Source organism: Ochotona princeps, chromosome 14 (genome assembly GCF_030435755.1).
Source record: "Ochotona princeps isolate mOchPri1 chromosome 14, mOchPri1.hap1, whole genome shotgun sequence".
Lineage (NCBI taxonomy): Eukaryota > Metazoa > Chordata > Mammalia > Lagomorpha > Ochotonidae > Ochotona > Ochotona princeps.
In genome coordinates, this window is record NC_080845.1 from 23,419,203 (window position 1) to 23,436,307 (window position 17,105).

At 39.4% G+C, this 17,105-nt stretch overlaps 1 protein-coding gene across 1 annotated transcript in view; it reads right to left on the reverse strand.

Moving 5' to 3' along the window:
* SLC44A1 (solute carrier family 44 member 1) overlaps positions 1–17,105 on the reverse strand; it is a 177,274-nt gene that overhangs the window by 18,261 nt on the left and 141,908 nt on the right. The gene's annotated exons all lie outside the window — the stretch shown is intronic.

The window sequence follows — 17,105 nt, forward strand, 5'->3', positions numbered from 1 at the left end:
AAAACAAGTATAAGGAGGAAAGTTCCCCAGTTGAAAAGTTCATCAAGTCCTACCAGAAGAAATACAAAAGTTGCCATTATTTCACATGAACATAAACTAGGAACATTTGTTCTAGGAAACATGTGAGATACTTGAACAACAATACTCTGCAAATCTCTCTCTAATCTATATCATATCTTATATATCACATATATGTTGATTTTACTTAAAACTAACAAATAGAGGATAAAAACCTAAAAGGCCCGTATCCTGGGTTTTGGGTGTACTGACGTTCATTGTCATAAATTAGAAAAAATACCAGCGCCCTCAATTCTAGGACCGCTAAACACCTGTCGATGTATTTTGAGCTCCCTAATGACGATCTTCAACCACCAGGTGTCGCCAGAGACAAGCACATTTGCTATGGCTGCCGCCTCTGGGACAACCATAAAAAATCCTGGTCCTGGAACTCCAGCTTCGTTGGAAGTCCTGTTCCTCTGCGGAAGCTTCAACGAGAACGAGCTGTTCTCAAAGTTTTACACCAACGTGTTATACCAGAGAACGCTCTGGTCTGGGGGTCAGGGACGTTTAAATGAAGAGCTCTGCACCCACCTGCAGGATGCTCTTTCAACAGAGGTGGAGGCCGGAGGGATTTCCACCATTCAGTACACTGCCTTTTAACATGCTGAGCTCTGGCCCCTATATATCCTTTAGGGTATCATCTAAGAACTTCAACCCAGAGCTGTGAACTAGTGACGAGGCTCACGTGTTTATTCATTCAACAAACAGATACTTTGACAAAGTCATGCAGCTCATTCCCCGCCCCATCTTCAGGGTGGGAGACCATCTCAAGGCCCTATCACATAGCCCAGCAACGAGCCAGCCTTTCCTTTCTGCCATCCACCTGTCAATGAGTCTGACTCTCATCACCAGAGGAAGAAGGCCGTTTTCCCACAGAGAGCGTTCACATGCCTACGGAAGCTCTACCAGCTAGTGGATCTTTGATGATGGGTTCACAGGACATAAGCATTCCAATAATACAGCTGGGAAGAAAATCTTGATATTGTGGCTTGAAAAACAAGCAACAAAAACACATCTATTAGCGTCTGAAAAATCAAAACGCTGCTATGTTTTACTGTCATGTTAACATTGTACATTGAGTTGAATAAAAAATCTGGTAAAAAAAAAACTTAAATATTATTGTTACAAATAAACACAAATGAGAATTTCATTTGTAGCTCAGAATTGCCCTCATGGAGTTGAGAGCATGTGTATTCTTAGAAACTTTAGTGAAACTCAGGCCACAGCTTGAGAAATCCTCACTATCTAGTGAAAAACTGTAGGTCTGAATCTGTTCTTTCCTTTAACTTTCTGACCATTAAAATTGCTTGCAATGGCACGGACGTTAAAGGTGATGGAATCTAGCCCTTTAGTCATGCCCAGTACTGCTGTACACCAGGGGGGAAAAATCACTTTTCAGAGTTCTCAATAACACAAAGGGCTTCAAAAAGTCCATGGGAATTTTGAATTCAAAAATAATGTGAATCTTCCCTGGGCTCCTCGCAGTCCCCTCACAGCTACCACAAGGGGCACATTTAATGTCCACTTCTTTCTAAACAGGAACAGGACTGCTTGAGAATGTGGCTGATTGCAGAGTCAGGCCGAGGATGGCACGTGTGTCTCCGGAACCTCTGGAGGTATTACTAAGCAAAGGAGCCCACGGGGAACAGAGGCGACAGGTAAAAGGCTCTTACTGGCCAAGTCAAAGAGTCAGTACTTATTTATTGCGTGAATAAATAAATGAGAGAGAAGGGACTCACCTAATCAATCTAGGAGGAACAATGAAATCAGAAAATCACCAGAAGGCAAGGGAAAAAAGATCACAACAGTCATTGCAAGAATAATATTAATAGATGCTAAAGCTAGGAGGTGATAGGTTGAGGAGAAACATTATTTTTTTCCATGGTCTCAATATCTTTACAATTACAAGTGGAGATTAATATTAAGATTATAGTAGAGGGACCAGCAAGACCCAAAGTAGCCAGTGATTGAAGTTTGCTTCATTGGACAAAATCCCCCGCGCCTCCCAACAGGATGCACCACAGCAAGATGTCCGTGGATCTTGCTGCCAAAAATGCAAACCCTGTATCGAAACGGGAGGAAAGGAAGCCAAACCCAGGCCCACGGACTCTGTGAAATCCATGGTCTGCGAAGCTCAAGAATGGCAAAGATCAGGCATTTTTCCAAATTAAAACATAATAAGGCCAAACTCAATGCAATGCATATCCTTGAGTGGAACCTCGACAAGATTTTTTTTCTCATAAAAGACATGGAGATAATGGGGAACAACTGTCAAAATTTAAAGGAAATTCTGAAGAATTCACATGCGCACCTTTAGAGTATATGAGGAGTGTGTGTTGAAAGAGGGAGAGTGGGGAGAGCAGCATGAGACAGGGGAGAGAGAGAAAGAGAGAGAGAGAGAGAGAGGGAGAGAGAGAGGGAGGAAAAATGAAGTAAGAGAAAGCAGGAGAGAGGAGAGGAAAATAGAGCATGAGCAAGTGATAAAGAAAATTGATAAAATTCTTACATTTAGGGACTCTCAATGTGTATGTAAGAAAGTATCTAAAATTTATTTTTATTAATCTTCTGTTTATCAAGTTACTTCAAAATAAAGTTTATGGAATACTAGCTGATGGTACTACTGGCTTTTACTTTTATTGGGGTAAAGTACAGATAACATCAAAGTTTCTATTTAAAAATATACAATTCAGTGGCACTGGGCTTGCTTCAACAGCTCAATTTGCTAATCCCTCTCTTGCAAGCATTCCCATATGGGTGCTGATTTATGTTCCAGCTGCTGCTCCACTTCCCATTGAGCTCCCTGCTTGTGGCCTCAGAAAGCAGCTGAAAATGGCCCAAAGTGTTGGGACCCTGTACCTGCATGGAAGACCCAGAAGAAGCGCCTGGCTCCTGGCTTCAGGGAGGCTCAGTTCTGGCTGTCGTGGCCATTTGGGGAGTGATTCAGCAGATGGATGAATTTTCTGTTTCTCCTTGTCTCTGAAAATTTGCCTTTCCAGTAAAACTAAATAAACCTTTAAAAAAAATCAGTGGTATTTATTCAATTCACAGTCATGCAATCACATGGCTAACCAGTTTCAAAATAGTTTCTTTATCCCCAAAGAACCCTGTACCTAATGACCAGTAACACCTTGTTTCCCATCCTAGCACTTGCCATGTTGGTCTTTCTGTCTTGACAGATTTTGCCTGCTGTGGATTTTTTCCTGTACACAGAATGATAGAATACAGAGCTCTGGGTCTGATTTTCTAACCTCAGCACCATGGTTTCAAGGCTCATCCATGCTGCAGCACGAATCACTAACAATATCTTTTTTTATGGTGGAATATTTTATTGCCTCTACTGTAGTTTATCATTTATCAGCTACTGGACATAGGTTTCTACTTTTGGATTATTGTGAATAGTCTTTCTAGGAACATTTGCATACAGTTTTTGCTTGAATACCTAATTTCAATTGCTTGGAGTACATTGGAATGTAGTAGCTGGGTCATATGTTTAACTGATTGGGAAACTGAGAAATTGTTTCCCCCAGTGGTTGCACCGTTTTATGCTTCCATTAGCAATGTATACAGGACCTAATTTCTCCAAATTCTCATCAATATTTGCTGCTATCTATTATTTCATTACAGGGGTCTTAGTGGTACGAAGTGGCATCTCACTGTGGTATGAAGTGTTGAACTCACTGTTGTAACCTGCATGTCTCTAATGGCAAGAGACACGTGGCATTTTTTCATGTCATTCAGGGCCATCTTTGTTAGAGAATCAGCTCATTTTGGGTTGTCTTTGTTGTTAAGCATTCGTCATTTGTACATTCTGGATATTAGATCCTTATCATATATATATGATTTGGAAATATTTTTCCCAGTCTGCCCAGTCTGTGAGTTGCCTTTTCCTTTTATTAAGATTTATTTCAGAAACACAGAGAGAGATAGAACTTCAAACCACTGGCTCACTCCTCAGATGGTGAAAATGGCCAGGACTGAGCTAAGCTGATGCCAGGAGGCAGGAGCTTCTTCCTAGTTTCTCATGTCGGGTGGCAGGGTCCAAGGGGCAGCCCTATGCTGCTTTCTCCAGGCCCTTCCCAGGGAGCTGGGTGGAAAGTGAAGCAGCAAGGACTCAAACTGACACCCATCTGGGATTCTAACGTCACAACAAAGGGGTTGCCTTTTCCTACTTTTCATTATATCCTCTGGAGCAAAGGTTTTAGTGTTGATGAAGTCAGTTTACTTTGCCTTTGTTGCTTGTGTTTTTGGTTTTATATCCAAGAGTCCATTACCAAATTCAAGCTAAGAAAGATCTCCCCTGTTTTCCAGGAGTTTTGAGGCTTTAGTTCTTATATTCAGGTCTGCAATCTTGTATAATGCACAAAGTTGGGGTCCAAATTAGGGTGTGTGTGATGAGCTGTTCAAGCATCATTTATTGAATAACTTTCTTTTTTCACTGAATAGTCTTGGGTTTCCTATGATGAGCCACCAATTGCATTTTCTGCATCAATTTCACCTGCCTGTAGAATATAATCCTTTAAAATATGCCACTAGACTTAATTTGGTAATGTCATATTGGGGACTTGCACATTTATGTTCATAACGGATAATGATCGACACTTTCATTTTTTTTCTGGCTTTTGTATCAGTGTTCCTGCCTCTTGCACTTTTTTTTTTTGGTATGTCTTTAGAAAACACTTGTGTTAATTCTTTTGTGAACATTTGGTAGAATCCTGGTGCAAGAACTGCTCTCTGGAAAGTTTTTGACTGCCGATTTCATTGCTTGTCCCTGGTTCGCACAGAATTTGTTTCTTTTGAGTCAGTTTTGGTACCATGTGTGCTAGGAAACTGCTGTTTCTGTTAGCCAATTTGTCGGCGTTCACAGTATTCAAACCTTTTACTTTTAGTTCTGTAAGCTCAGCATTAATATTCTTACCTTGTTTTCTGATGCAGTCTCCTCCCCTTATTGTTTTGGTCAGTCTAGCCAAGGGTTTTTAAGGAACCTGGGAAGAGTATTTGGCAAAGCAGTTAAGATGCCTCTGGGGAATGCTTGCATGCCTTTTGGGAGGATCTGAGTTCAAACACCAGCTGCACTTTCAATCCCAGCTTCCTGCTCATGTAAATCAACTTCTGGTTCTGTTGAATTTCTTTTTCTTTTCTTCTTCTCCTTTTTTTTTTAAAAGATTTATTTCTTTTTATTGGAACGTAAGATATACAAAGAGAGATAGGAAGATCTGTCTTCTGATTCACTACCCAAGTGGCTCTAACAGCTGGAGCTGAGCTGATCCAAAGCCAGGAGTCAGGAACTTCTTCCAGGTCTCCCACACAGGTGCAGGCTTCCAATGCTTTGGGCTGTCCTTGACAGCTTTTCCAGGCCACAAGCAGGGAGTGGGGCTTCCAAGAATAGAACCGGCACCTGGGGCATGCAAGGTGAGGACTTCAGCTGGTGCCAGGCCTGAATTTTATTTTTTAAATCATCTTTTTTGATTTTCACTCTAATCTTTTTGTTCTACCCAATGTAGGTTTAATCTGCTTCGATTTTTTTCTAGTTGTTCATTGTCAAAGTTTAGGTTAATGATTATAGATCCTTTCAAAGATTGATTTAATTTTTGAAAATCAGAGTTTCAGAGAGGAGAGACAGAGATCTTCCACCTCCTGGTTCACTCACCAAGTGCTTGAAATGATCAGGGATCCAGCTGGCTGAAGGTAGTACCCAGAAGCTTCATCTGAGGTCTCCCATATATTGGCAGGGGCCCAAACACTTGGCCATCTTCCACTGCTTATCCCAGGCCAGGAGCAGGGGGCTTGATGACCAGTGGAGCAGCCTGGACATGACCTGGCCTCTTAGGGATGCTGCTTAGCAGGCATTGTCTTCATCTGCTATACCATGGTGCCCGTCCCAAAGACCCTTTTTAATGCTGGTATTTTTAGCTATAAATTTTCCTCAAAGCACTTCTTTGATTGAATCCTGTTAATTTTAATAGGTTATTTCAAGGCTCACTAATCCTACTATTTTTAAATTTTCTGTATAGTTCTTTTTTTGATCAACTGGTTATTTAGAAATTTGTTAATTTCCACAGACTTATGAAGTTCTCAAATTCCTTGTTTCTAGTGTCTATTTCATTTAGAATATTCTTTATATGATTTAAATTCTTTAAAATTACAAAGCTTGTCTTTTTTTTTTTAAAGATTTATTCATTTTATTACAGCCAGATATACACAGAGGAGGAGAGACAGAGAGGAAGATCCTCCGTCCGATGATTCACTCCCCAAGTGAGCCGCAACGGGCCGATGTGCGCCGATCCGAAGCCAGGAACCTGGAACCTCTTCCGGGTCTCCCACGCGGGTGCAGGGTCCCAATGCATTGGGCCGTCCTTGACTGCTTTCCCAGGCCACAAGCAGGGAGCTGGATGGGAAGTGGAGCTGCCGGGATTAGAACCGGCGCCCATATGGGATCCCAGGGTGTTCAAGGCGAGGACTTTAGCTGCTAGGCCATGTCGCCGGGCCCCAAAGCTTGTCTTATGTCCTACTATTTGGTTTAGATGTTCTACATGAACTTGAGTCTGATGCTGGCTAGAGCATTTTATAGAATACGTTAGGTCTAGTTGGGTTTTCTTTTCATGGTTTCCATTTCATTGCTCATCTTCAGTCTATCCACCTAGAAATCGAAATTAAAAACCGGAAGTCCTAAAAATTTTAAGTGCTTCATCTATTTCTACCTTTAATCATGTTTCAAGTGTTTTGGACTTTATAACAGGTACTCATATGCTTGTATTATATATTATTGATTGCTCATTTGTTTTATCACAAAATGCCCTTCTACTCTAATAATAATTTTTACATGAAAGTTGTTTTGGCTGATGTTTGAATAGACACTCCAGTCTCTTTTGGCTATTAAGAATATTTTTCCACCCTTTTATTTTCAATCTAAGTACAATCTTCAAGAATGTGTTAGCAAATGTGTATTATGAAAAGACAATGCATGTGGATCTCAAGAATGCACCAAAATAAACTGATCTATTTATTTAAAATTATTTGCTTATTTATTTTGTTTGAAAGAGCAAGATACGGACAGAGAAAGATAGCTGCTGGGGCTAAGCCAGGTGAAACCAGAAACTTAATCTGGGTCTCCTCGTTGAGTGGCAGGGACAACTAGTTGAGCCGTCACCTGCTGCCTCCCAAGGTCTGCATGAACAGGAAGCTGGACTTGGGAGTAGAGCTGGGACTTCAATGCAGGGACTCTAACATGCGTCAGCTCCCTGTCTGCCCAAGGAAGCTGAAACAGAAGCAGAGCAGCTGAGACGTGCAGCTTTTGATATGGGACACATGTGGTTTAAGTGGTGGCTTAGCTTAACTTGCTGTGACACGATACCAACCTCAAGAATTTTTATTGGCACATGTTTTTCCTGCACTAGGAACATATTATCTTACTGTCCTGTGGCATCTGTGGTTTCTGATGGACCAATAAGTAATCTTTAAGGATTGGTTGCATATTATGAGTTTCTTTTCTCACAATATATTAGATATTTTCTTCTTTGTCAAAAAGTTGATTATAATCTTTCTTGATATGCATCTCTAGTATTTCTTGTATTTTGAGCTTTCTTACGAGGTACATGTTTGTTTATAATTTCTATTTTAATGGCTGTTATAAAATGTTCTCCATTACTTTGTCTTAATAGCTGTTTGAGTTTGTTAACCATTCCAACATCTTTTAAGCATCTTACTAAGGATTACCTGCCCATGAAGAGCTGCTTCTGCTTTGCTTTGCATTCAATATTCCTTCCATATTTGTCTTTGTTGACAACTAGATTACATTAGCCTTGATGTGGAACTCTCTGAGCGAATTTGTTCAGCTCTTGGATGTGCAGATTTATTTTTTATATAAAAATTTTAAAGTTCTCTGTCATTATTTCAAATATTCCCTCCACTCCCTCTCTGAGAGAGAGGTATGTTGGTATGTTTGATGGTGAACCTTAGGCCTCACAGGCTCTGTTCATTTTTCTTCACTTTTCTTCCTATTCTTCAGAGCGAATAATCCATATTGACATGAAATCTTGTCCTTGCCTTTTCTGCCTGCCCAAGTCTATTACTGAATCCCTCTAGTGAATTTCGATTTTAGTTGTTTGCTTTTCAACTCCAGATTTTCTATTTGGCTACCATTTTTTTCTAAGAAAAAATAACTTCCATCATCCTATTTGTATATTTTCTATTTGGTCAAGCATTTTTTCCCTTGGTTTTCTTCATCTCTTTGAGTATACTTGATAGTTTATATTTATTTTTTTATTATTATTTTTTATTGTATTTTTGTTGACAATCTTTACATAGTTAATTACGGTAAAAAAAAAAAGGCTCGGGGGTATAGGGAAGTGGGTAATACTATTATGTACATATTGTTTCCATCATGTATCTGAGGTAAAGGGGGATATTGACGGAGAAGCCCCACCCGGTTTCCCGCTCACCCCAAGTCCCAGATGTGGGGCATGCTCTGAGATCCTTGCTCAAATGGTTTTAATAGTTCTCCAGTTATGAATTGCTGCCAGTTTCACTCGATGAGGTCGTCCACTGATTGACACAGTCCATCATAGAGTCTCCATTTGCCCAGTATTTCGCTGCCAACATATAGCTGAGGTGGTTGATTGACCTGTTCTGTCCTCTGTCTTTTCTTGGCTAGGGTTCTGAGTCCAGCAGTTCGATTGGGGAGATCTCCAAAGAAACTTTGAGATATTATTTCTGTGAAGAGGATGTACTTTCTTGTTCTTCTGTGTGCCCAGTCATTTTTACTTTTTTAAAAAAACTGGTCAGTATATTACGGTATGGAATTCTGATCCTTCCCCTTCTCCAGAGGTGTAGCAGCTTCTTTGCTTAGTGATTTTTCTTTGATGTTCACAATCGTTTAAGTTTCTGTTCCATTAGTTTCTAGTCAACTAATGACTTGGCAGAGATCTCCTTATATATTGGAGGGGAAAAAAATATCTTCCAGTCTTTGAAGGTTCATTCTCTGTAGTGATACTTCTAGTGAGGCTGTTTTAAACTGTGTTTAGCCTCCACTTCCTATTTGCATCCTAAAGGCCAACCAGAGGTGAACGTGTAGTGTCTTCGCAGGTTTTTGCCGTGTCCAGCCCCAGGCAGACCTGCGGCCTTCTAGATTTACTCCAATAAGCAAGAACTTTTTAAAGTCTTAATCCCCCCATGCATATGCCTTTCCAGTATCTTCCCAGGTCTTACAGTCTTCTGTTTGCTATGTCTGCTATCCCTCACCCCCACGCTAAGGCAGCTAGCTTACCTCCTTTATACAGTGCTTCTAATAAACATTACATGAGCAATATTTTGAGAGAGGTGAAATGCAGAGAAACTCCTGAGCTGATCTTTCATGGTACTGCCAGGCAGGGAAAACATACAACCCCAAGTCCTTGGGAACAAGCGCCACCCTACTTACACTGCACCAGCAAGGTACATCAAGAGCCTGAGCACACCACCTCCGTACACTGCCACCAAGCCGGTGAGCGCGGGTGGGACACAGGCAGGCTAAATGCTTCTAGGCTTTCTGACTGAAATCTCCTCATTTAGTATTCACCTAATTGTGCCTTTTTCGCCCTTTAGTTATCAGATTCCAGTTTGGCAAAAGTTGATTGCTTTTTGCCATCTTAACCATTTCTTTAGTGGAAGAATAGAGTTTTGACATTTCCCAACCTGCCATTCATCCCATTAGGTTTCAGAATGGTGACCCTGGCTTGCTGAATTCAAGTGGGTGAGCTGGACCTGCTTGGGAAACACTTTGGAAATGGGTCTTACTCATTGTATTTTCCAAAAAAAAATAGGACAAGTGAATCTCAGCTCCCATCAGTCTAATTTTTTCAAATCCTTCCAAACTTATCAAGAGATCCCCATTTTTAACCTAATGAAAGCAATCCTTGATCCATTTGTATTTGGCTGAGATTTGTTTTCAAACTGCAAGTCAATAAAAAGTCATTAAACATCATCTACACTGATGCTAGTGCTCAGTCCCTTCTACTGAATTCTATGTGTGCTTTTAATTTAATATTTAAATAAAACTAACTGTTCTAATACTATGTATTAAACCAATTCTTCCTTATTTATTTGAGGTATATCTTAGCTTTTATTAAATCCTTACAAATGATAGGCTCTGTTTTCGAAACTTTCTCTTCTTTCCGTTGGTCTATTTCATACTGGTTGTCATTTTGTTTTCTAAGGCAAATGCTTATTTTTAAATTTTTTTCCCCACAATACCTTTTTGTAGGTATAGGAATTTATCATTCTCTTTCCCCTTCTTCTCTAGTCATTTTCCCCTACTGCCATTTCTCTTCCCCCACCCCATATTATCACAATATTATAGTGCCTTAGTACAAGTTACAAGTTACAAGTTTAAGTTTCTGACATTTAAATGTATCATGATATGATAAGTACATGCAAAGGTAGAAAACGTAGTGTCATATTTTAGCGGTATATTTAAGTTTCATTGAGTCCTACTTTTATTTGAGTGTAGAGACACATACTGTGCCTCTCTATATATTTGTTTACATGTATATGTAAATATTTTACTTTGAATATAGATTGTCTTGTATCAGAGAGAATAAATGATATTTATCCTTTTAGATCTGACTTACTTCAAGATCAGTTAAACTGTAGAATATGTTAAATATGTGGATAAACAAATAAAACTAAAATTGTCCATGATATCACCAAAGATTACTGCAACTATTTGATGTAAATTATGTGGCATATTTTACCAGCCAACTTCAGTTAACCAATTTGCAAAATTAGCTGACACTCTCCAACTATCTGCAGGATGCTCACAGTGTGAATGTCACTGAAAAGGGGCCTATGCTTGAGCCCAGTACACTCTGGCTGCAGCATCCATAGGTTGTGCTAAGTGCCAGTGGTGCTTATTCCCACCTGTTATGCCAGTATAGCACTGACTCCAAAAACAGTCATTTCTGTGAAAACTCATGCTTTGGAAGAGTTGAGCACCTTGGAAAGAGTCAATAAAAGTAAGTGCTATAATACTACTCTATAGTATACATGGGTGTATATGTAACATATATATAATAGGTACAGAAATCAAACATTACAAAGAAATAATGAGGATCTAGGAGTCTGCACTGAGTAGATTTCTTGAGATCTCCCAATTCTTTTTTTATTATTATTAATTATGTTGCATTATGTGACACAATTTCATAGGCTCTGGGATCAATTCTTGACTCACTTAAAAAATCGTTGTTTCTCATTATTCCATTTTTCAGGTGGTTTATCACTGATGTTACTAATACAAAGACAATAGCCAACCTGAGAGGTAAGTCTTAACAAAGAACTAACACACCTTATCAATTATGGATCAATGAACATTCACATGTCTTGTTAAATGTCTTTCACTTTTAATGATTCTCCTCTTTAATCAATTTCTCAAAAACCCAATCAACCACTGCAGCCCACAGAATTGGTTAGCAGAGCATCTTCTGAACCTTAATTAATGTTCAAGAATTTTTGTTTCCATGAATGAGATCATGCTATTGTATCATCTTTTTTTCTTACTGTACTGTGAACATTATTCCAAGTCATTAAATATTATCGACATCAATGTTAATACCTGCTCAGTCCCTTCCACTGAACTTCTATTTATTTAATATTTAAATTACCTACCTGTCTTGGTTTCCTCTTTGCCAGGACTGACAGAAAAGCTTGTTGTTAGCCTATGCCCAGCTCAGCACTTCTTAAGTAGCTAGTCTTTGCTCAATTTTTACTTGCATTTTTATTGTTAAATATAACAACTGCAAGAATTATTTTTGGAAGATAAAGAGTGCAGATCAACTGCAAACCCCTAACTGCTGCCTCCCAGAGAACTAGAATGACAGACGGAAGGAATGGCTGAGTTTCGCCTCAAGGCAGTTCCTTCCTGTTGGCTCTCCATCTGACATTCAACCAGGGAGCTTGTATGTGGTACCTCCAGAGTTTTAAGACACTGATGGAAGTTTATGAAGTACAGTCTAGCAGCTTAGCTTTATTTTGTCAAACATCTTAAGTTTAACTTAAGTAAATCTTCTGAAGTTACTCTTCTCAGAATGCAGGCTGTAAATGAAGCATAATGTCAAATTAAAGGTACAAAGCATTTCTTACTTTCTCTACTACTTGCCACAACTTAAAATCACATGACGAGGCATGAATTTGGTGGGCTCATTCCTTCAACCCTGACCAAAGATGCAATGTCCATTGGCTTCGCAGGCCACTGGTTCCTTTCCAAATCATTCCATGTCCCTAAGAGCTCTGAGCTGCGCAGCTATTAGAAGTGATATATATTTTAATCACTATGCACATACTGAACTAGGATGCCTAAGTACCAATGTGTCCCCTGCAAGAACACCTTAGGTGTTCATTTTCTAAAAGTTAAATCCATGGCTGAACAGAAAAGATCTCGGGGCACCTTTTAGGAGACGTGGGATTTTTTCACAGGCTCCTTAGTCACAGCATACAATGCAACAACATAGCCAGCAAACCGCATCAGAACATTTCCTAGAAAGAGCAAACAGCTGAGGCTTGCTAATATTTTCCAGAATTTCACACACACCTAGTGCTTGAGTACTCCTCACATATGTCCTGTAATGACTCCTTTGGCAGGATGGTATAAGCAACAGGCAATCACCTGGCCATGACCCACATTAGCTAATGATAGGCAGACTGCAGAAAGGCCTCTCAAGAAAATCTGAAATCAGGGAGCAGTGTTGTGGCACTGTCGGTTAAGCCGATCCATTTCTGATTCAGCTCACTTTCAATGTGCCCTGGGAAAGCAACAGAAGATGGCTTAGAGACTCGGGTCCCTCCCACTCACAAAGGAGACCTGATGGAGTTCTAGGGTACTGGCTTTGGCCTGGCCCAGCCTTCGTTACTATTGCCATTTGGGGAGTGAACCCACAGCTGAGATCTCTCTCTCTAGTCTCCCTACCCCCACCCCCACTATCCTCAGCCATGATGCTCTGCCTTTCAAATAAATTATTTCAAAAAGAAAATTCAAAATTACAAAACTAATTAGGAGAGGTTTATTGCTATTGCAAAAGGATTTCAAGTTAAGAACATCCCTTCCTTAGTAGCAATTATCAGTTAACACGATTGGTTTTCAACAAGCTTGGCTTCTCCAGACTTTAGTGGAGCATGGCTTACATAATGGCAGACCAGTTTCACTAGCCCATTAACTTAGCGCAGTCCCAGGCTTCGATTCACAGACAGGGCACTGTACCAGGCACAGCCAGAGAGCTATACAGTGAATACAATCTAACAGAAGTCTCTGAATCCAGTTGCAATCTGAGCACTCACATAACAGCTCAGATTCCAGCTATAAAGCCTGGCCGAACAGTGGATGGACTCGGTACTTCAGAAATGGGCTTCAGCATTTATACTGTACACTCCAAGGACCCTGGAACAGAAATTCTGGGTTCCCTTACAGCATGCTGACCTAACTGGAAACCATGGTCACTTTGTATCACTTAGCACCCTATATATGGGGAAGGGTTAGGACACACAGTAGACAAGGACGTTCTTTCCTATAAAATTTTATTTGTTACATAAAAAATTCTATACATTTGTTAGACTAAAATACAGTTTTCATTATAATTCTGGCAACTGAGTTGGTACACAGAGAAAACTTAGCATTAGATCAGTACTTTTTTCTAGTTCATATTTCTGCACAAGAAAAACATTTCAAAGCTCCATTTCGTACAGGCTCATTGTACTCTGAAGCCAGATGGAATTCAATCCAATTCAGAGCTCTTGGAAGTTAATTTCCCAGCAAGATTTCATAACTCCAGAAAGTTAATTGCTTTAATATACATTATTTTTAAGTTGTCTGAGCATAATGCTCTCTCTGTTAGGCCTGCACTGTGTCAACAACAGAATCACAGACGCTAGGGCAACAGCTGAGTCTGTGGGGCATATTCAAGCACCTACATGTGTGATTTCCCACAGGAATAGTGTAGTGACACCATCACAAGAAAAATTCCAAAATCATACTAAGGTAAATGACCAAGCTATGGAATTCATGAAAGGCTTATCTGTGATCATCCAGTCTGTAAATGGACAAAGACAGGACATGACACAAAAATTCATTTTGACATTATGAAATAGGATGCAAATGGGAAAAAAAAAGGCATTGGATTGAGAAATATGTGGCACATCAGCATACTTTTCAGCAGTGAGAAACAGTGACCCACTGATGTGAGTTTTCTGTTTTTTTCACCCTGTATATACAGTGGGTTGGGCATGGATGGGCTGTGAAGACTCAGGGTGCCTGAGATCCATGGCAGGTCCCTGTTGTACCAACTGATCTTTAAAATTGGATTGCTTTCTTCTAGAAATTCTAGTCTGAACACAAGGAGTTTAGAAAGGTGGAACCAGTCGATACATGAACTTAGACCTTTGGTCTTCAGAAGATAGGCTTTTGTATTTGGTTGTTTTTCCAGAACCCCTGTCATTTTGTTAGATGTCCTTCATCCTCTTCTGCCTGCCTTTTTATTGGTTGTACTTTACTCCATCTATTATCAGGTAGCAACCCACTGAATTTACTGCATTATGCTTAAGATCTCTTAGAAGTGCATTCAATGGTCAAAAAAGATAGCACAATGGCAATATGTTTACATTATGGACTTCCTAGTACCCTTATAAGGAGAAGAGGGAGATCAAAAGCCAGGAATACTATAGAATCTAGTGGCACGAAGGCAACATGTAGGAGAAAATCTAACTTTCCTTAACATCTCTGAAAATTAAAACTGGCAAAGATGAGAGGCCAACAGAAGTTCTGAGCACAGACTGCCAGAACCCAAGAACAGATATTTTACTCATTGGTCTCTGGTCTCCAACTCCCAGTACCCAAACCATCCCCTTATTCCTATATGACGCATTATAAACTCATTTTTAAAAAATAAAAGTTCCAACATGGTGCTCACATTTTGTACTTGTTGTTTGTCCTGTCTTCAATGTTTTTTTTTTCCCCCACAGTGAATTGTTTAACACATACTCCTCAGACAACAGCTAACTTAGATCACATTGCCAGCTGAGTGGATAGGAAGATAAGACTCAAATGTAAAACCTCACAATTTTTTCTTCTGAAGCCACAGATGACTGTGGCAAAAGGACTCACTGAATCTAGACGCTTACACTGGACTTCAACCCTTTTCCATCTGATGGAGAAATAGCAAGCAGCACTCTCCCCATTTGCTGCAATGGAAGGTTCATTAAAACTCTTCTGGAGGCAATGGTGGTGTGGGCTAGGAGGTTGACTGTTCTCTCTCCATTAGCCAGTTAGATATGCACTGCTTTCTGTAACTTGACAATGCAGACAGTGGTTTGATGTCACACTACATAAACTATGACTCACTAAAATAAAGTCTGGAAAGGATTCTAAAGATGCCATGTGGCTGCAGTTCCCTTTCCTAGTAAGGTACATATTTGAAATCCACACACTTCTCCACGGAAGGAAGATGGGGTGGTTCTGGGTAATGAAGGCACAGTCCCAAGGCTGCTCTCATGAGCACCTGGGCAACATTCTAAACAGGGAACACTTGATTTACGTGGGAAGAATGAAGACTTTGGATACCTGCCCCTAGGATCGGCTTCTCCAAATTTCTATTAATTTCTCTGCTCAAAATACACTACACTTCAGTTTCTAATTTATTGTTATCAACTGTACTTGGAAGTGTTGACAGAGACATTTCAAGATGGTGACATAATGGTAACATTATGTCTCACAAAGTCATACCAGAACTACAACAGAAAGAGTCAAGCATGTTGGTAGATGAATAATTACAAGGATTCCCCACTCACTTCTTCTCTTAACCTTGGATTTTTTTCCCTTTGCAAATAGTTTTATATCTTGCCAAAAATCTCCCCAGGAATCCATACATCCCCAAGGAAAGAAGTCTTACTATTGTGAAGATTCAGTATCGGTCATTTTGCTATTCAATTCAGATTGGTGTAGTTTCTATTTCCAAACCTGCACTAAACAATTATAAAGCATTTATGTACTAAAAGTTGAGAAGTCTCATCCTAGAAGTGTATTTAGTGGAGATCTAATCTCTCTGATTTCCAAGAACATTATTACAACAACGCTGAAGACAGCTTTCCAACTTGTGTTCCCTGGCCCCTGTAGGGACATGGTGGGGGACAGGACTGGCCATCAGAGGACCACAAAATTATATGAACATCTTAAATATCCACAAATATGTTCTGTGCATTTGGAAGGAAGTCCATAGAATTTTTAAGTTCCAAGAGACCTATGGCCCCTAGAAAAAATTTATTCTTGAATACTAAATTCAGATCTTAGGAAATAAGTGAAAAATTTCTGAAATATTTACAAATTTCAGTGTTTTCATTCATGTCCAAATTGTTCTTCATGAGAGCATGAGAAAAAGCTTTATTATTTACTTCTTGGGTCAGGAGCTAAGTTGTAAAACTGAGTATAAAAATTGAGAAAAACTCTAATATGTGGATCCCTAACAATTCCATATCTTTCCCACAAATTTACTAATGAATTTCCTTAGAAAATACCAAACTCAAATTCTGTCTATGTAATATACAAAAGTACCATTTTTCATACATGATTGAAACTGAACCCTTTTTAACCATATAAAAAATTAAGATGGGGAGGAATAAAGGGTTCTACGGTTTTTCTACAGAAAAGAAAGGCTTCCCATAGAAACTGGCAAATTTAAAAACTGTATTGAAGTATTCTATTAGAAAGATATTTTCAACTATTAAAATATTGGATTAAATTTTTCCTTTTAAAACAAGGTTATAAGACTTAGGCTCAAATTTATGAAATCTGAACAAGGAAAATCTGCTCTCTTAAATTTATAAGACTGTATGATATGTTTAGCTTGTTATGCTTTTTAGTTTGCTGGTTTTAGATTTTTCTCTTGACACACTCAAGTGCTCTGCTTCTTAAAAGTCTGGGCTATGTGCCACTGAAGAAAGATGAGCTGATTACAAAAGCAGCCACTGCATATGAACAGTGGCTACTTATCAAAAGGACTAACGTGCATTCCTTAGCACATAAAGACAGAAGA